At 38.8% G+C, this 21,101-nt stretch overlaps 1 protein-coding gene and 1 non-coding gene across 41 annotated transcripts in view; both read right to left on the bottom strand.

The window, feature by feature from the left end:
* Positions 1 to 21,101, bottom strand: part of PTPRD (protein tyrosine phosphatase receptor type D) — a 1,860,044-nt gene that overhangs the window by 1,245,231 nt on the left and 593,712 nt on the right. The gene's annotated exons all lie outside the window — the stretch shown is intronic.
* Positions 8,311 to 8,448, bottom strand: LOC114808466. Its single transcript, XR_003756314.1, has one exon. It is a non-coding gene; the product is annotated as a small nucleolar RNA SNORA7 (small nucleolar RNA).

The raw sequence follows: 21,101 nt of genomic DNA, 5'->3' as shown, positions 1-21,101 counted from the left end.
TCAATAAATACTATTGAATGAATGAATGAAAGAGTTGGGATTCTAACTCATGACCTCTGACTCCAAAGCCCGTGCTCTTTCCACTGAGCCACGCTGCTTCTCTGATTCCCCTGTGTCTACCCCAGCGCTTAGAACAGTGCTCGGCACATAGTAAGCGCTTAACAAATACCAACATTATTATAAGGTAACATTTATGCCTAATGTTTTTCATTTTAAGATTATTTCTGAAAGTCCTCATGGTTTCTTTCAACACTGTGATGCTTTTCATTGTAAATTTTTTTATTACTTCCAAAGGGTCATATTCATAGAATCCAGAAGGGCCATGAGAGATAATGCCATGTATTCAGTTGGCTTTTTAAAATTATAATATCTCAGCTTCTATACAACAGTGTGACACAGTAGTCACTGTGTAACTCTACCACTTTGCTGTGTGACCTTGGGCAAGTCTTTTAACATCTCTGTGCCTCAGTCCCCTCATCTGTAAAAATTAGGATTAAGACTGAGCCCTATTTTGGACAGGGACAGTGTCCAACCTGATTATCTTATATCTATTCCAACACTTAGTGCCTGACACACAGTAAGTGCTTAACAAATACCATAATTATTAATAATTATTATTAGTCTAAGGTCTTAAATTTAGACTGTGAGCCCCACGTGGGCCTGGGACTTTGCCAAACTCGATTATCAGGCATCTATCCAGTTGCTTAGTACAGTGCCTCGAATGTAGCAATCACTGAAATGTACCATAAAAAAAGTGAAGATGATAATGAAAGCAGGGTCAGATAACTTCATTAAGATTTTATGAACTTCATAAATGGACAGAAGAGCTATAGTATGGATCTTCCCCCCACCCTACCCCCCCAAAAAAAGAGAAATCATTAATTAATTCATTAATTAATTCATTCATTCAATAGTATTTATTGAGCGCTTACTATGTGCAGAGCACTGTGCTAAGCGCTTGGAATGAACAAGTCGGCAACAGATAGAGACAGTCCCTGCCGTTTGACGGGCTTACAGTCTAATCGGGGGAGACAGACAGACAAGAACAATGGCAATAAATAGAGTCAAGGGGAAAAACATCTCCTCCTTCTGACTGGTAAAAAAAAAATCAATATTGTCCTTGAGAGAAATAGCATATATTCAGAAGAACTGAACAAGGTAGAGGATTATTATAGAGATATGACTGATGAAAAAGGAATATGTGAAACTAGGTAGAAATGATATTACTGATAAATAGATGAATTGAGATGGATTGGTACTGAAAACACTTCTACCAACTGATAATGCACTCTTCCAAGTGCTCTATACACAGTCTTCAATAAATGCCATGGATTAAGAACAAAAGAGGGTCCAGGCATTAAAATGAAACTCACTCTTATAAGGATATCTTTTAAACTGCACATTTTTTGTTTTACAACTACATTTGTGTATTAGCTTTAGCTAGCTGTTTTGAAAAAGACATCTTCAAGAGTTCTAATGAAATATGGACTATATTTTCTAAGCACTCATGGTGTTCAGATGGCACATATTGCTTAAGAAATGATTTTTTAAATTACTTTAAAAGTGCATCCCAAATGAATAAACTTTGTGCCACCATGCAGTAAGATGACCCACCAAAAGGGAGGGAAAAAACATCAGAAGAACTTTGATTTACCTCACATCTACCACAGTGCTTAGAGTAGGGCTTGACACATGCTGAGCATTTAAAAACCGTAATTATTATTTACTTAATATACAACAGTAGGTATGTGTGTGCACATTTTGATATGCATACACAATAATTTGAACACCTGAAAAATTTCAACAAGAACAGTTTTTGCACCATTGGTAGACTTATGTAGTTGGTATTTTGTCCCTGTGAACAGTACACAGGTGTGACATTTACCTGTCAAATTAACTGCTGAAGACAACATAAAAAAGTTCTTCAGGGGGCAAAATATGCTAACTTTGTTTTCTTGCCTATGAAGATATATATAAAACTGGAATATATGTGGTATCTAGGCCTTAATTGGAAATCCTCCTACGAAATATTAAATTATCCTGTACGAGGTATGGGGATTAATTGTGAGCCTCACGTGGGACAACCTGATTACCCTGTATCTACCCCAGTGCTTAGAACAGTGCTCTGCATATAGTAAGCGCTTAACAAATACCAACATTATTATTATTAAGATATGCAGACAGATTTAAGAGACTACTGTAAGCATTATGAATGCCTCCGCTTTCTCAATGTCCCAGGATCTCTGCTATCCTCACCCGTTGACAATCCAACCCTGCTGTCACTATTGTTCTATAGAAAGAAAAACCTTCAAGTTACATTAGACTTACCAGAAGAATCTGAAGACTGTAAGATATCTTGGTGAATTATCAGAGCTCACTGACAGTGATGTATGAAGTTGTGGCCTCAAGCCTAGGAAAGGAACTGTCTTGCCTTTGCAGTCAACTAGCTGAAACACCTGATTGGAGGTGTGATGCACATCACACTTTAAAAAGGGATTGTTCCACGTGATGGAGCTACCTCATTCAGTAAAGCTGCCTTTGGAGCAAGGAGCCAATTTTTTTAAAATTATTATTATTATTAAATCACGTGAACATTTGAGCTGTTCACGTGATTCATAAACAGCACTGAAGACACCCCTCAAATTGTGCGACTTGTAAATAAGGAACTAGAATGTCAAAATGAGCAGTGAAGATGCATTTTTTTGTTTCCTAAAGCTTCGAATTAGCATCACGAAACTGTGATGCTGAAGGTTCCTTTCCTTTATCTCAAGGCTGATTTTTGCCTAATGTAGCAAAGAGATACAGATTGTAATTTTATGACAACTTACAGGCTGAATAGTTCTAAGTGTCTTTTCCTTTTCAAGCTTTTCTATACCGAAATTTTAAAGACATGATCCACACAAAGCTTAGCCTGAAATGGAGCTTTTAACTGAATCTTTTCCAAAAATACCAGTGTCTGTATAAGCTACCATATTTTGGACACCATGAAAAGCTATGCTTAAAACAAATCATTTTGAAGATCCAGAAAAATGGTCAACTTAAAAATATTGAAGCTGAAAACAATCGAATTAGGGGAACCCAAATCCCAATGTGAATTAGAATTTTCAGAGTCTAAGATATACCATAAGTGAACAATAAAACAAGAGTTGTGCATCTTGAAAATTTACATAGAAAGTCACCATAGGAAAAAAGCTAGCATATGTGTATTTGCTAAGGGAGGTTGTGTTTCCAAAACAGCTCCCTGTTCAGGTGGATCGGTCTATGTTCCTTTCTTATGTGGGTCAGAAGTTTATTAGCTGGATATGTGAATTTTTCAAAAGGTTTATGATCATATTTAATGTGTGTATTGTTCTTGTCCTTCTTGGGGTTTTCTTCAGGAAGACAGAATTTTTACTTCGCTAATTTCATTTGCTTTTGGAAAGAGGGAACAGAGCATCACTGTGAGCCCATCATTGGGCAGGGATTGTCTCTATCTGTTGCCGAATTGTACATTCCAAGTGCTTAGTACAGTGCTCTGCACATAGTAAGCACTCAATAAATACTATTGAGTGAATCATAATTTATGCTACTGCATGTATATGGAAGTCTTCCTAGCATATTACAGACTGCCTTAAATGTGGTCAAGGAACCAAAATGAATTTGGCCTGGGAAAGAACTCTCAGGGGCATAGCAGTAACTCATGAATCATTCATTATGAAAGGAGAAAGCCATATGATCTCAAGGTCTAGTTAAATTCTTAACCAGCATGTTAAGATAGTAGCTCAAGGAATTCAGCAATAAATTTAAGTCACTATCAGAGCTAAAGAGCTATGGGCTAACAGAAGCTGTCGATTCTTTGTTCTTTGAAACACGCTTGAACAACGGTAGGCAAGTTATTCTTATAGAATCAAATCATGCTGTTCATTCAAGGAGTTCAGATGGCTTACATAATGGTAAAATGGCTTATAAAAACCCAACCCTCCTCTCCTCCAGACATGACAGTATTGGAGAGAAACTTCAAGAACTCCCTCAAACACCCTTAACCCCATCAGCGACATCACTGGAAGGTTGTATTATTTGACAGGATCTTAATTATCACCTTTGCTTTTATCTGTTGCCTCTAACCCAAAGCTCTTCCTACCTCTGATTGTTCTTTTCCCTGTTTCCATCAATGTCAATTTTATAATGGTAAATTACAGATTGTGAAAATAGAGTATAAGGATATATGTGTAAGTGCTGTGGGACTGGGGTATCAAAATGCTTAAGGAGCACATAGTCAAGTGCATAGTCAACACAATGAGGAGGGTGGACAGGGCCTAGTGCTTTAAGTTCAAAACTTCATGTTCAACAAGTCTCCCTGGTCCCAGCTTTCAAGAGTGGAATTTGACCATCTTTGGGAGTAGAGGTACTGGTCTGTCATTCTGCAGCTTCCCTATTTTAGCTCCACACTATTGGTTTCTGGCTGCTTTTCCAATTGGAGATCATTTTGAATTCTGCAAGAAGTTACTGCCTCATTCCCAACTTTGAAGCTCTGAGTTGAAAACACAGACAAAAAGGGAAAGGGAAAGGACATTTGATCTATTGTTCAATGCTACTAGTGAGGGACAAGGCACTCATGTATAATTGTAGCATTTCACCTCTCTGCGATCAAATTCCAAAGCTCCTAGCAGCTATTGCAGTCAATAAATTATTGGATCATTTTTCTTTCTAAGCGCCACTAACACATTAGGATCCCAAGATACTTTTTCTGGTAAGTGCTAAGATGAATGGAAAAGTTTCTTGGGGCTTTTTTTTGTCTAACTGCAAATGAGGTCAAAACTGCAGGTCTAAGAAGAGTATAATGATTTTTCAGATTCTCAATATTAATACTCTTGCAGACAGACCTTAAAGTAACACAGACTGTGGATTGTCTCTCAAGTAGTCCAATGATGTCTTAATCCTCCTAAAATATTTAGAGTTGGGGAAAGGCCCTTGGGTGTATCCAGAATTTGAGATATGGGCTACAAAGAGATTTGTCATTTCCAAAACCTAGTTACTTCTGAATAAAACTCTGAACTAGTTCCTACCTTCCAAGGCTATTCTTCTCAGCTTGTGTGTGCTTCTGGCTCCCTTAACAGGCTGTGCATGGTGGGGGAAAAGGTATACTGGGAAAACTGAAACAGGGAGTGGTACTATCAGGAAGAATGGGGCCAGGATTAGAAAGGTCAAGAGAGGATTAACAAAACTAAACCTGAGGGGAGAAAATTGAGTACCCACAGGAAAGGAGGATGTTCCTTGGCTAACCTTCTCATACCAATTCTTTCCTACTCCCACCATCAAAATAATTACCTGGTGAAGTCTGCCAAAACTAGTTGCAGTTAATTTAGGCATTTATTAAGCACTTATTAGGTTTCACCCTTTGGGGTACACACAAATTTATAAGATTAGACTCAGTCCCTGCCCACAAACAGCTCTCAGTATTTTATCCCCATTTTGTAGATAAAGAAACCAAGGCTCACAGGCTCTGTGCCTCAGTTACCTCATCTGTGAAATGGGGATTAAGACTGTGAGCCCCATGTGGGACAGGGACTATGTCTGATCTGAATTGCTTCTATCCCTTCCAATGCTTAGTACAGTGCCTGTGAGGTACAGTGCCTGGTACATAATAAGTGCTTAAATACTACAATTATTATTAAAGCATTAAGATCACTCTGTAGTCCCATGCCAGAGCTGGGACTTGACTTCCAGTCCCATGCTCAGTGGTGTCTGAGTGTTCAGTGTGTGCAAAGTACTGTTCTAAGCACTTTGGAGAGTACAATAGAGTCATTAGATAAGATTCCTAATTCCCTCATAGGGAAACAGACATTAAGATAAGCTACAATAGAGAGGGGAAATGGCAGAGTACATGGTTATGTACATAAGTGTGGTGGGGCATTGAGGTGCTTAAGGGGTAAAGACCCAAGTCCATAGGTGATGCAGAAGGAAGGGGAAAATAAAGTATTAATCAGGGAAGGTGGTAGTAGGGCTTTGAAGATGGGAGAATACTGATCTGTCAGATATAAAGGGGGAGGAAGTTCCATGAAGGAGGAAGAATGCAAACAAGGGGTTGGTGGTGAGAGATGAAATGGAGGCACAGCAAGTAGGTCAGTGTTAGAGGAGTGAAGTGGGTGGGCTAGAACATAGGGGGTGAGGAGCAGATATAGGTAGCAGGGAGAGAGATGATGAAGTGTCTGAAAGCCTATGTTTTAGTCATTAGGCCATGTTACCTCTTGGTTTTCATCCATAAGTGAATCCTAAAAATGCCACCCAGCCACCCCCAATTTGTGGATTTCCTTCAGTCATAGCCATTGGAGGAGAGAGCTCATCAAGTCCTCAAATTTTATGACATCTTGTTGTATTGTGTGGAACATTCTGTTTCCTACTATTGGTGGCAACATGCATTAAGGGAGAAAAATAATTCAGTGGAATAAAGTCCAAAGTGAGCTAAACACTACCTGAATAAATGTGCAATCTCTAGCTCCTAGGTCTTGGTAATTGCTTTTTGCTTTTTTATTTATCTCAAACAGTTTTCATCCTTGCCCATATCCAAATATAGTTCCTCCCATGGCACAGTGGATTTCCATCATACAAACTCACAGGATACGAGCTTACTGATAAAAAAAAAGCATCCTGGAGTTCATAATAGTCAGAGGAAACCAGCGTGTTATATTTGTATATTAAATTGAAAGTGCTTTCTGTTGATACTAAAGCAAAAGAAAAATGAAACTTCAGTCGGGAGCACCCAGAAGTTTGCTTTTTTCCAGGAGAGAGGTCTAAAAGGTCTATTTCAGGGCATATGCTTCCCTTGGGAGAGAGACACACATTTATGAAGAAACTAATGTGGTAGTATTCTGCCTAATCTTAATTATCTGATTATGCATGAGAACAAGGCGTAGGAGAAAAGTGAATAGGATTAATGAATATTATGGCAAAATACAAATGGGGAAAAGTTTGAAAGCATAAAAATAACAAAACAGAATTTAACAAAAGTGTAATTTTTCCAATTTCTAGTGAAGATTTTAAAAAGTTGTGTTTTTTTTTAAATACAAGTCATGCCTTTGTTTTATGAAATGATTTAGATGGTAAGGTTTAGAATAGGATTTGAAGCCTCTTCAATTATATCAGTGAATGAAGATCTATTGGCAACATAATCTTTTTCATTCATTCATTTGTATTTATTGAGGGCTTACTGTGTGCAAAGCACTGTACTAAGCACTTGGAAAAGTACAATATAACAGAAACACTCCTGCCCACAACGAGCTCACAGTCTAGAGGGGGAAACAGACATTAATATAAATAAATAAATACAGATATATACTTACATTTTTTCCTCCTCAAATATGGACTACAGAGGCCCTTCTTCCTTGCAAATATGGGACCATTAATGCAAAGATGAACAGCTATTTAATATGTGTTTTGCCAGCATACAAAAATATCAAACTACAGTTCATTCAGTACTGCTGGTAGGGTGTCAGTCTTTGGGTACCTCACCGTTCCAGGAAGCCGCTGAGTCTAACTACCATCATCATCATCCAGTGTTCTGAACTTTACAAAAGTATTTTATGTTCACCCTGAACCCCTCTGTTTTTGGCTGAGGTTGGCTGCCCTGGGCATCAAAAGGCCCAGTGACAGGGTTCTAAGCATGATCCTGAGGGTGTATATAGACAGTTCAGGGCTCTGTACCCTGGAAGAACTTAATAAACACTAGGACTATTACTACAATGTCAATTCTTGATCATCCTTGGTGATGAGGAATGGGAATAAATTAGATAAATCCATCAATCAGTTAATATGTGGTTTCTGATTTGGGAAGGACTGTGGCCTAATAGAGCACAGGCTTGGGAGTCAGAAGGACCTGGGTTCTAATCTCAGCTCTGCCACTTATCTGCTGTGTGACCATAGACAAGACATTTAATTTCTCTGTGTCTCAGTTACCTCATCTGTACAATGGCATTTAAGTCTGTAAACCCCATGTGGGACATGGACTGTGTCAACCTGATTAACTTGAATTTACCCCAGTGCTTAGTTTAGTACCTGGCACATAGTAAGCGCTTAATAGATACCATTAAAAGAATAAAAGAGTTTCTGGAGTTCGCCCAGTGCCTGTGTCACAACATCTCACCTTCTTGTCTTGTCTTATGCTGTCGAGTCATCTCTGACTCGTAGGGATGCAATCGTTCTGGTAGTGTATCCATAGAGTTTTCTTTGTAAAAATATGGAAGTGGTTTTCCACTGATCCTTCCGCCCAGTAAACTTGAGTCGTCACCCTTGATTCTCTCTCATGCTGCTGCTGCCTGACATAGATGAGTTTTGACTTGTAGCAGATTGCCTTCCACTGGCTAGCTACTGCCCAAGCTAGGAATGGAATGGATATGCCTCTGTTTGACTCTCCCTCCTGTAATCGAGACTAATAGAGTACTGGGAACTCTCCAGGTGTGACCCTGAGAGGGGAATCTCACCTTCACAATCTTCAAAACTCATGTCATCTGCCTTTATCGCCCACTACAGCAGCTACTAGTTACTGTCACCTACTGCTCCGTGGGCCCCATCTCTCCATTTCTGAGTGATGTTAATTCCTTTCCTACCCTTTTGACTCTCAGTTTCTTCACCTAGACTGATCGTGGAGAACTTCAAAATCAACTGACAATCCTTAGGACCTCCTAGCTGTCAGCTTCACCTGTAGACTGGAAGCTTGTTGTGGGCAGGACTGTGTCTGTTATATTGTACTCTCCCAAGCACTTAGTACAGTGCTCTGCACACAGTAAGCACACAATAAATACGATTGACACACACACCAGTCAACTCCGCTGACCTCTTGTTTATCTTCCCTATCTGCCATCTCCCTCCCTCTTAATTCTGGCAACCTTTTCAAGTACTTTAACAATCATCATTTGAACCACCTTCCACTGCCTGCCCCGAGACAAGGAATACCCTCTGAACTGCTGGAACCCAGAATCAGAAGCCCCATAGAAGCAGGAGCCCTAAACAGCATTTCCTTCAGATCACTGTTGGAACCTTGGAAATGAGCCTCTGGGACCAGATCCAAACCCTCAAAATGTGGCCAATATGAATATACAACAGAGAACCAGGCCAAGAGCACCTCTCTGACTCAGCCCAAAATCTCTGACTTGTTTATACATCAATAGTCACTATGCACCCTAGCCTATTTACACAATAAAGGGTCCCTGATTGGAAGTGTTCTTTCTCACCCACTTGAAAGGTGCCGCAATTAATTAATTTCCAGGGAAACACCAGATTCATCTAAAGCTACTATTTTCAACTATCCTTTCTCCAGACAGTTTCTCTATGTCAAGACCTGAAGCTATTACCGTTAAGATTTTCTAACTCACCATGTTCTTCAGAAGCCTGCTCTCTAATCACCCCGACTCTGTACTTTCCCCCCAAAGCTTCCCCTCCGTCCCCACACCTCCAACTAGCACACAGTCAGTTTAGATCCCACAGTATGATCTAATGGAAAGAGCATGGGCTGGGAATCAGAGGATCTGGGTTCTAATCCCAGTCTTTATCCATGAAAAAGTTATTTAACTTCTTTTCGTCTCAGTTCCCTCATCTGTAAAATGGGGATTAAATACCTGTTTTCCCTCTCCCTCAGACTGTGAGCTCCAGATGGGACAGTGACTGTGTCTGACCTGATTATCTTGTATCTATCTACTTCAGTGCTTGGCACATAGCAAGAAGCCCTCTCCAATTAAGCCCTCTTTTCTCCAGCTCACCCTCCCTTCTGTGCACTTCAATCTATGAACTTTGGACATTGGATATTCATCCAACTTCCAACCCCACAACACTTATATACATATCTTTAAATTATATATTATAAATTTCTTAATATCCACCTACCCCTCTAGACTGTAAGCTCCTTATAGTCAGGGAGTGGGTCTGCTAACTCTGTATTGTACTCTCCCAAGCACTTAGTACAGTGCTCTACACAAAGTCAGTGCTCAATAAATACAATTGAATGAATAACTATAAGATTACCTATATTCTTACACTTAAAAGAGGTCAAAGCAAACAGTGTCACTGACATATTCATCCTCATATAAAGTTATATGGTATAGTGAGTTGGGGTGACAATTATTTGGCTGAGAATATAATTATCAAATTTAAATTCTAGAAGAGCCCCAGTGAATACATTCAAATACATACTGGAATTTTGTATTTTGATTTAGAGGTGGAAATTAACTTCAAGGTGGAAATTAACTTTACAGTAGAATTATTTCAAAATATTTTTATTTTGCATTTTTAAAGAAAAATCCATTATTTTCCTGAACATCACCAGGAATTCAGTATTTCTGATAAAAAGTTTTCTAATACTAAGAGTAGATTTTATATATGTTTACATGTGAATACAAACTAAAATAAATGGAGAAATTTTAACTTTAATATTCTTGCACATTTTCTGCTAAAGCATAGTTTTAAAATATTCTGAATATTGCTGACTCTTTAACTGGTTGTGTCAACCTAAATGTAGCAGACTCAGGAGAGAAAGAGCCATTTGGAGTTGTATTCATGGAAGAAAAACAGCATTAATATGCAGTTCAATAGCAATATTTTAACAAAAACACCTAATTCTACTATTATGTGGAGGCTACAATGTTATACATACTGTGTCTGATACCATAGGCAGTGTCAATCGATAGCATTTATTATCTACTGGTGTAGGCTACGATACTAAATTTTAGTGGAAGTAGAACAGAAATAGTAAATATGATCCCTCCTCTCAAGGAACTTACCATCTAGTGGGAGAGGCAGACCCTAAAATAAAAGTATGAATAGGAGGAAGTATTTCAGAAGTGCTGAAATAGGAGCTGTGATATAAAAAGTCTCTTGGAAGAGAGTCATTTCATAAGGGCTTTAAACATGAGGAGAATTGTAGACTGCTAGATAAGAAGGGGGAAGAGAGATAGAGAGACAGGCAGACAGAGAGAGATAAAAATAAAGATATATATCTCTCCAGGCAGGGAAAGAAGTGAGAAGTCAGTAGTGAGAGATATAAGAAAAAGGCATAGTAGATTATCTTGAGAGGAATAGAGAGTGAAAAATGGGAAAATGGGTGGAAGCGGGAAGATAAGTAGGAGGGAAACTGCTAATTGAGTCCTTTAAAGTCAAGAGTTTCTACTTGATGCCTAAATGAATTGGCAAACACGGAGGTTAAAGAGTGGCAAGGTGGGCGGACTGACGTTTTACAAAAATTCTCTGGGCAGCAGAGTGAAGTTCAGATTGGAGAGGGGAGAGACTAGAGGCAAGCAGGTCAGCGAGGAGGCAAAATGCAGAAGTTAAGCTGGGATATGACAAGTGCCTTGACCACAGAGGTGACTGTATGGATGGAGACAAAGGGGAAGATTCTGGAAGCCTTGAAGAGTCAATAGTACAGTTAACTCACCATCATTAAGTCACAGAATCACAGATTTCCTGGTCAAGACATGTAGGAAAATGGTTGTTAAGAGATATCCAAGCAGTATTTCTATGGTGAATTAAAAGAAAATATGTAGAAACCGGAAGGGCAGAATGGACAATTTAAAAACCATAATGAAACATAGTTTCAAATAATAAAAGGAAATATAGGACTGCTGGACAACCACTATCATAGCCAGACCAGATTGGCAGGTATAAATCTATGGCATTTATTGAGAGCTTACTGCGTGCAGAACACTGTACTAAGAACTTGGGAGAGTAAAATATAATAGAGTTAGTAGACATGATCCCTGCCCACTAAGAGCATAAAACAAGGCAAGACTTTGTGGATACTAAGAGTTAAGCTGAGTAACAGACAGGTCTTATATGGAGCAAACATTGATCAACTCACAATGTAGAAGAGACAGTCAGTCATGAAATAGTCATACTCATATGCAAGGACAGGACTCCAACCAGTAGCATCATGTTATGAATAAGTTTTTATGTTTCCTCTTCTTAAGATGTAACATCCAGAATCATAAGCAGTATTCAAGGTGTAGACATGCCAAAACTATGCCTTTTTGCTTTGTTTTCTATGCTCCTCCTGATGACAACTAGCATTGTTTGCTACCACCACATATTGCAGTAGTAATATAAATCATGGTTAAAACAAATTTCATCCAAGGCAGTTGTGGGTATGATTTCAAATAATTCAGGCCTTAGATTAAACCACATCAACTACAGAGATAGAAGGGGCTTAGTCTTACAAATCGTCCAGCAGCATGCCCTCCAGATAGACCAATTTGTCATCATATTATTTCTTAATGGGCAGAGTTAAGCATCAGGTATGGCCCTGACTAAAAATTTATAGCATAACATTTTGCACTGGAAAAAAACTACCCTGCACAGAGCTAAGAAACTGCCAGTAGTATTTCAGATCTTAACTTCCCAGTTAGAATTATGGAAGCCATAGTGACCATTTCTATGTATTCCCTCAGTCTTAATCTTTCCAGACTTGAGTCCTAATTGATGCAACCTGACTTCATTCAAAAGATGCTCTTTCCTTATTTTGATTGTTCTACCCAGCTTCCCTACAGTACAGTGCTCTGCACACAGTAAGTGCTCAATAAATACACTTTATTGGGTAAACAGAATCACAAGCAACATTTCAAGTGTGGACATAACATAGCAAAGACAAGTATGGGATTCTACATAAGGAATTATTCTGTTCTATTTTTTGTATGATTTTCTCACTCTGATAAAGTAAGCTAGAGAGCATCACCTGCTTCCCATAATTATGAGATGGGGGTAATCACTAAAGTGCAAATCTCATGGTCAATATATTCCACATACACTTGAGGAAAAACTAATTATCCAGAGTCACAAACAGTCATAAGCACTTGCTAAAATGGTGATCCTAGTTAACTTCTATCAAGCAAAAGGCATTCATTAGAAAAACTAACAAAAACTCTCAGGGCAATTTTGTCATAAGGTACAAATAGGCTTTTAACTATCTCCTGTCAGTTTTATTAAATTATAGAAAAGGAGCTTCCGTTATGTAAAATACTGACGAGTGATGGTGAAATCAACCCAGTTTACATATTTGTTAAAACTCTAATTTTGATCAACATTAGAGAAGAAGAGGAATTGCCCTGATCAAAAAACTCATTTTCCTAGCACTTCAAACAGTGAAATCTGCTCCTCCTATATGAAAAGTTAACAAAGGCTAAGTAACCCATAGACCTATCCAGGTTTACCATCTATCTCCAACACCAGGCATTAATAACTTTTCACATATTTTTTCAAATGGCTATAGAAACATTTGGCAGTCATGATGAACAAGGGCTCGTAGTTACTGACAAATCATCAGTTTCAGAGTCCTTTTCTTTACCCCTTATCCTTATTCCTAAGGAATTTTTGCCTCCAATTTGAGTCATTCACAGCTTAATTTCCAGGAATAAAGAGTCACAAGCTCACTTTCTGAATGAGCTTAATCTCTTCTTTCACATCACCCCAAACATTGTATATTGTTCTCAAATTTTACAGGGTATGCAGTCTTTTCTTCCACCTAACTCATCTTCACAATACTTTAATACATGGAATTGCTTTTCCAATTTTATGGAAGTGGCAAATTGGTGACTACAGAGGGGGTGGTGGCAGGGAGGTCGTTAAAAGGCCCCTGTTTATAGGTTGTTTATACGCAGTCCCTTAGTATATTCTAATAGAAAGCTAGTCGCTGTCTCAACATTCTTTTTCAAGTCTTTATTCAACCTAAATAGGTCATGATATAAAGTTCAGTGTAAAGTTCATATGCAAATCCTACAGTGAATAGCCTATTCCTTTTAGAAAGGAGAAGAGGCATTTAAGTCATAACTTTGATCCTACTTGTCGCCTGCACTCTCTGTTCTAATGACCATATGATTGGTCTGGGGAGTGTATTTTGTTACAATAGTCTCTGATCTTGGGGTTCATTTCTGCAGGCCTGTGAAGTTGGCCTTAGCCACAATGGATCACTACAAAGGACACCTATTAATTGAAAGGCAGGCAGGTTCAATAAACTGGTTGTAGAGAGAAGAGGAAAAGAGAACAAAGCTATTATTACCAGATAGTCAGAGCTATAGCTAAAACAAGTGTGAATGACATGAGGAAGTTTATGGTACTGGTAAGCAGAGATGCAAAGAAGACAGTTCTCAATGCTGGCAATGGTCCTTAAAATAGCATAGCATTTCTTCTGTATTTTTTTAAACTGACAAACATTTGAATTGACTATTAACTTCACTTTTAAATTCCTTTTTGCCTTTGTAAATAATACACAGCTAGTACAGGCCAACTGGAAAAGATCTTGTAAAATTTCTCCTCCAAGTAGGGATTCAGAAACAAAGCAAAACTTCAGAAATTCTGAACAACAATAACTGTGAAATCACTTATACTTAAAATGTGAATCTCTCTACAGGCATCTTCTTTTTTTAATTTAGCCACACTTTCTTTCAAACAGTCTCAACATCTAACAAAGCAAATTATATAAAGCTTTTTAACCCACCTACAGAATAAAAATCATAAATAAAATAACCCCAAAGGAGATTATTTCATTTCTTAAATAATGTTTACTGAATACATTGACAATATTTTTGGAACATTCACCCTTGGTATCTTCTCCACTGATTTGTTGCTATTTCCAAAGAGAATTACTCCTCCTATCATAAGTGTTGTCTTATAATGTTGAAATGTAGCTAGGTTTTGTTTTGGTTGACACAAAACTATTGAAAACAAGGAATTAATAATTAAAGATGACACCAATCCTTCATGGAGAAGTGTCAATCCAAACTACAAATGATATGAATATGGGTGATTAGTTTACCCCCCTTCAAATTAAATCATGTAACTCTATTTTAAGAATCAGTCATACACAACATCTAAAACACTTGTCAAAAACTAAATTGAATAGTCAAATGTCAAAATTTTGTTGTGCATAACAAGACATACATCTTCATTTAGGTTTTTTTATGTATTTGTTAAGTGCTTACTACGTTCCAAGCGCTGGGTAGATACAAGCTAATCAGGTTGTACACAGCCCCTGTCCCACATGGGGCTCGAAGTCTTAATCCCCATTTTACAGATGAGGTAACTGAGGCACAGAGAAGTTAAGCGACTTGACCAAAGTCACTCATTAGACAAGTGGCAGGGCCGGGATTAGAACTCAGGTCCTTCTGACTCCCAGGTCCAGGCCACACTGCTTCCCTGTTTGTTAGTTAAGCCCCAGCACAGAAATTATTTTCATTTAAAAAATACATAGACCTAGTTTGGGAAGTATGCTCCTGCATCCAAAATATTTGAAGCATGACAGCCATTGGTAAGTAGAGTAAATTGGAGTGGGAGAATGGGGAGGAAGGGGGGCAGGGTTAGGAGAGAGAAAAAGAGAGGGGCAGATTAGCACCCAAATTGTTCTTGGGAAGCCCAATCACTATGTTCAGTGAACCAAATTCCATCAGTAATATATTATGCAAGGGCATATGTAAAATCCTCTCTCATAAGATGAGCAGAATGCTAGCCCCCATAGGGCAGATGGGGAGAAAAATCGAGTGGGTATTCTCCCTCTGTTGCCACTCTGTGACCACCCAAGCAACAGCAAAGCTCTGGCAGCCTGGCCCAGGGTAACACAGCTGAGTCAGGGTGGGGTGGCTGTTTTGGAAACAATTCCTTCTGCTACATAACATCAGAAGGCAAAGATGAAGTATACAAGAGCCAGAGTGTGGACTTAGAACTTCTGAAAGCCCATGACTGTCCTGCCAATAATTAAGTACCTCTGACTGTCTCACTCTTTCAGCCCCCTAAAAGAGCATTTCAATTATTTACTACCCTAATTCTCCAAGTAGCGTATTTCAAACATATCCTGAATTTTATTTCCTCTGTTTCTCCAGGGCTCAATTTGACTAATTCCTCTGTACAAGTGTCTGCAGGGCAAAACAACTCATTCCTGGGAGCCACTTAGGAATGAGACTAGATTTGTAGACACTGAACTTGTTTACCAATTCTGTTACTTTGTACTCTCCAAAGCATCTAGTACAGACATTCAAATGGCATTGATTGACAGGGAAATAAAGTACAGTCACTTATATAGTGATGGCAAGCTCCTTATGGGCAGGAAACAAATCCACCAACTCTGTCATATTGTCCTTTCCCAAGCGCTTGATCTACACAAAGTAAGCAATCGATAAATACCATTATCGAATGGATCAAATCAGATGGTTAGCAGCAATTCCAGGCCAGAAAAGCCTTAAACCTGAAACCTGGAGCACTAGAGAGAGTTGCCACAAGGGACTTTGGATGGTCAAAGATTTGTTCAAGTCTGAAGAAGGGGAAATTTCATTTTGTGCCAGATGCTTTTCCTCCCTATAATATTTAATGGAAGAGTTTTAATGCGGTAATAGATAACTAAGAATTAAGGAAACAAAATAGAGACATAGAAGACTTTTTAGAAGACTAATAGCTGTGTGCTCCTCAGTATTCAACATCCTTTTTCCCCGCCTCCTCCCCCCAGCCCCCTCTATACTACTGGGAGTGAATACTGTTCCCTTATCAAAGTCTCTCAAACACCGCTATAAAACCCAAGTCAAAGAAATAGAATCCCAACTTTTCCAAACCCTCTATAGGGACATATTTTGAGAATGAGTGGTAGTGGTAGTGGTATTTAGGTTATAATTTAGGATATACCAGACAGCACACATTCAAAAAAAGAGATAAGCATAGGGCTAGGGCTATGATTTACAAAATCTACATTATTGGACTAAAAGTACTTGGGGTTCCAGGTTGGGGACAGTCCAGAGAACATTCTCCAGAGCAACTCAGCCAGAAAAAAAAAAAAGCCTTGTCCATTAGGTTTGGGCATTTATGGTCTATACTGTTTTTCCCTCTTTAAATATAAATTTTATTTGGGCAGGAGTCACATTTTGTAATTTTGTGTAGCCTGATACTGAATAAGGGCGCTCTGCATATACTAAGCCCTCAGTTAATACCGTTGACTGGATGGTTGTTAGATTTAGAAACTAGTTCACATTTTAGAATGCTTTCTTTAATTTGGCTCACATTCTCGGAAAGTCTGGAGGACCAAGAACAACGTCAACTTGCTATGTCAGTACTGACAGGATGCAAATATTATGGGAAAACCTCAAAAACTGTAGTATAAGGTTTCTGTTTGGATTAAAGCAGACCTTGGAATTACTCTGGAACAAACCTAAACCATCTGGTAGCATATCAGTTTTTTGTTTTTTAAACTGTAAATTTTACCTAGCCCTCGGGACCCTCTAACCTTTTTTCAGAAGATGCAAAGTAAGGTTTTGTTTCTCCACTCCATAAAACTACCACATTTAAAAAAAAGTGAAAATGAAATGTGTAAATTTAACACCCTTCAGGAATATTTTATTGTATGTCACATGTACAGAACTGGGAATCCAGGAGGTGACTACCCTCAGTATTAGTATTTACTCTTTTCAACCCCAAAAGGTGGCTGTAATTTGCAAGACTTTGGGGGCTCTCTGTTGTGACAAGCACTATTTTGTACACAAGGGAACAATGGTCATTATTTCAGTCCATTTCTGTGGCTGGATATCGCTTTAAGCAGATGCTATTTAGTGCTGAGACAGCTATTAAAGTCAGTCATGCATGTAAGTGTTTCTGTTGATCGATTAGCCCCAGAGAGCTCATCATACTGATGATGCTTTGACCCTTGTTTCGAACATTTTTCTCTGCTGCCCAGAATGCGAGTGATCCTGCAGCTCTCTCAACAATCAGATATTTTTGTATTCTTTAATTAGTTTAGCTTGGCCTAGAGTACTTTATTTCCATTACTACCTTAGTGTAGTCAACCACGAACACCTAGAACAACATTTGGAAAAGGTGGGTGGAGGATATTTTCATTTCAAAGTGCAGAGATTCTCATGCAAAATTCTCATTAAGAGTAATGAAAATAATGCATAGAGTTTCTTGAGCAGTGAAGTGAAACTATTCTCAGTAGTGATTTCCTTCATTCAATAAAGATTGAAAAAAACAAATCTATGTACTTATACAGTGACTAACACTGTAGAAGTCAGAGAGTTTTTAAAAAATGACATTTTGGAATATAGCACCAAAGAGAGGTTGAAAGAAAACTAACCTGGATCAAAGTCCTGGGCATTTGAGGCCACACCTGTGAAATTTCTACTGTTGTAACCATGGGTTCCCTCCCCACATATTAATGAATAAGAATAGAGTTCAAATATATGTTAACGGCGGAAGTGGAATATGCACTGTGACCATGATTACTTAAGGCATGTTTAGGTTTTGAGGAGGATTTTTCTATTGAATTTTTCATTTTTCATACTTTAGAGCAAATATTCCATTTGGGATCAAGCAGGGCTTCAGGGAGAGCCCTTGGGCAGATAGGGTAAATGTTTCGGGTATGATCAGTTCTGCTAATAATGGGTCTTTTCATTACAGTTTTTGGATAGAATGCTACTGCACACAAAAAGGAATGTTCTCTGGAGAATGCACTAACTAAAAACACAATATGGTGTCAGAAGAAAGGATTTTGTGCATGCACACACAAAGGACTTTTCCAAGTCTACATCTCCAGCCCTTAGCTCTCCCCTCCTCTGCAGTCTCTGATTGACTTCTGCCTTCAGGACATCTCTATTTGGATCCAACACCTCAAACTTAACATGCCCAATACAGAACTCATCTTTCCACCCAAACCCTGTACCCCATGACTTTCCTGTCACTGTAGACAGCATCCTGTCTCATGAATCCATAACCTTGGCATTTTCCTCAACTCATCTTTTTCATCCAATCCACATATTCAATCTGTCACCGAATCTTGACAGTTTAACTTTCACAACATCTGTAAAATCCACTCTTTCCTCTCCCTCCAAACTGCTCCCACGTTAATCCAAGCACTCTACCCTATCCCATCTTGATTATCACATCTGCCTCTTTGCTTACCTCTCTGACTCCTGCCTCTCCCCCATTCCAGTCCATATTTCACTCTGCTGCCTATATCATTTTTCTAAGAAACATTCAAGTCTAAGTTTCCCCAGTCATCCAGAACCTCCAGCAGTTGCCCATTGACCACAGAAGCTCCTTATCATCGGTCTTAAAAAACACCTTGCCACCTCCTACCTTTCCTCTCTGATTTCCTACTACAAGCCAGCACATTCATTTAATTCCTCTAATACCAACCTCCTCCTATATCTCAATCTCATCTATCTTGCCACTGACCCCTTTCCTATGTCCTGACTGTGATCTGGAACTCCCTCCCCCTTCATATATGACAGAACATCACTGTCCTCAATTTCAAAGTTTTATTAAAAAAAAATCACATCTCCAAGAAGCGTTTTCCAACTAAGCCCTTATTTCCCCTATTCCCTCTCCCTTCTCTGTCATCTTTGAACTTGGATTTATACCCTTTATTGAACTCACCTTCAGGCCAACAGCACTCGTGAATACATCTGTAATTTATTTAATGCTTATTTAATGTTTCTCTACCCCACCCCACACTAGACTATAAACTCCTTGTGGGCAGAGAAGGTGCCTATCACTTGTGTTATATTGTTCTCTCCCAAGATCTTAGGACAGTGCTCTGCACACAGTAAGAACTCAAATATGACTGATACACTTTTGAACACAAAATAGTACAATGGGAGTTTTCTGTAAATTGAGATTCTTCAGAATTCCACCCACAACTTACCAAGAAACACAAACCCTACCCAGATTCCTTCCCAGGAATACATAAGTCAGAAAATCCTCCTGATTGAAGGAACTGTACTTGTAGACAGTTTCTTTTAGGTAATCATAATAATATTTACGTGCTTACTATGTGCCAAGCACTGTAATAAGTGCTGGGGTAGATATAAAATAACCAGGTTGGACACAGTCCTTGTCCTATAAAAGGTTCATGGTCTAAGTAGGGAGTAGTTTATAATTTTACAGATGAGGAAACAGGCACAGAGAAGTTAAGTGACTTGTCCAAGGTCACACTACAGGCAACTGGCTGATATGGGATTAGAACCCAGGTCTGGTCTTTCTTGGACCAGAACAGGTTGATATTGGAGGAGTTTTTTGTCCCTTTTTCTTTCCACCACAGGCTTGGAAGTGGGGAAAGATTGGAGGTGGAGCACAAACCATTTTAATCGCATTTCTTCAGCACCTGTGTGGCAGTGCATTTTGCTAATGCCTTGGGAGAATACAGAAGATTTAGAAAACATGATCCCCGTTCTTGAGAAGTTGATAGTCTAAGAGGGAAGGCCAAAACTAGAAATATTAAAAATATCAGATTTGGAAATTGAACACATGAACACCACCTGTCATGTCAACACCCCTGGAATGTAATTTGCCTTCAAAATTGAATAATATAGTTAAGCTAAAGTTCGATTATTGAATAACTGCAATCAGAGATGAATCTAAGAGTCACTCACAATCAATGATATATATATTGCGTGCTTACTCTGTGCAAAGCACGATAAAATAAGTAGCTGTGATTGCTGTCTTCAAGGAGTTTACAATGTGGTTGGCAAGTGTATTAGCTTATTCACCTCTGTTTTGGGACATGTCCCAAATTATAGAAACAGCAGAGAGCTACTCAAATTCAGGCAGCCTAGTTGAAGCCCCCTCCAGTTTTCTTTCCAGTCTAACTCTGCAGGAAGTCAGAATTCTGACTGATTACCAACTGACCAGTTGAAAAACTGCTGCTCCAACTTGCTTTATAATTGGTTAGAGTGCCTGCAGGCTGCAAAGGCAGGTTGGAGAAGCAGGCAGCAAAATTCAGGGCCTCTCATCTTAGTTCAGTCTCTGCAACCCACTGGAGCCCTGTCCTTTGAAGAAAAAAAGGCTGGATTGGCTCAACTTTAATTGGACTGTTGACGACTAAACATTAGATGATTTGGTTTATAGACCATTAACCTTGTGTTGCCTCAAATTCAATGATTTGTTCAATGGTCTTTAAAATTAACAGTCCATTAAGAGGTATGGGAAAAGTTCATGCCCTGCTTACATTCCTTTGCTAAAATGCTGGCTTTTGGATATTTTGTGCTAGAAAATAGTTTCATTGAGTGGAGAAAAAAGTAAAGAAATCTTTTTCAAGTATGGGCTGATTCCATTTTCTAGTGAGGAAACTGGAAAAATCATATGTGAAGACCGTCGAACAGACTCCTGCCCCACTACCT

This window comes from Ornithorhynchus anatinus, chromosome X5 (genome assembly GCF_004115215.2).
Source record: "Ornithorhynchus anatinus isolate Pmale09 chromosome X5, mOrnAna1.pri.v4, whole genome shotgun sequence".
Classification (NCBI taxonomy): domain Eukaryota; kingdom Metazoa; phylum Chordata; class Mammalia; order Monotremata; family Ornithorhynchidae; genus Ornithorhynchus; species Ornithorhynchus anatinus.
This window is presented reverse-complemented; position numbering and strand designations above follow the sequence as displayed.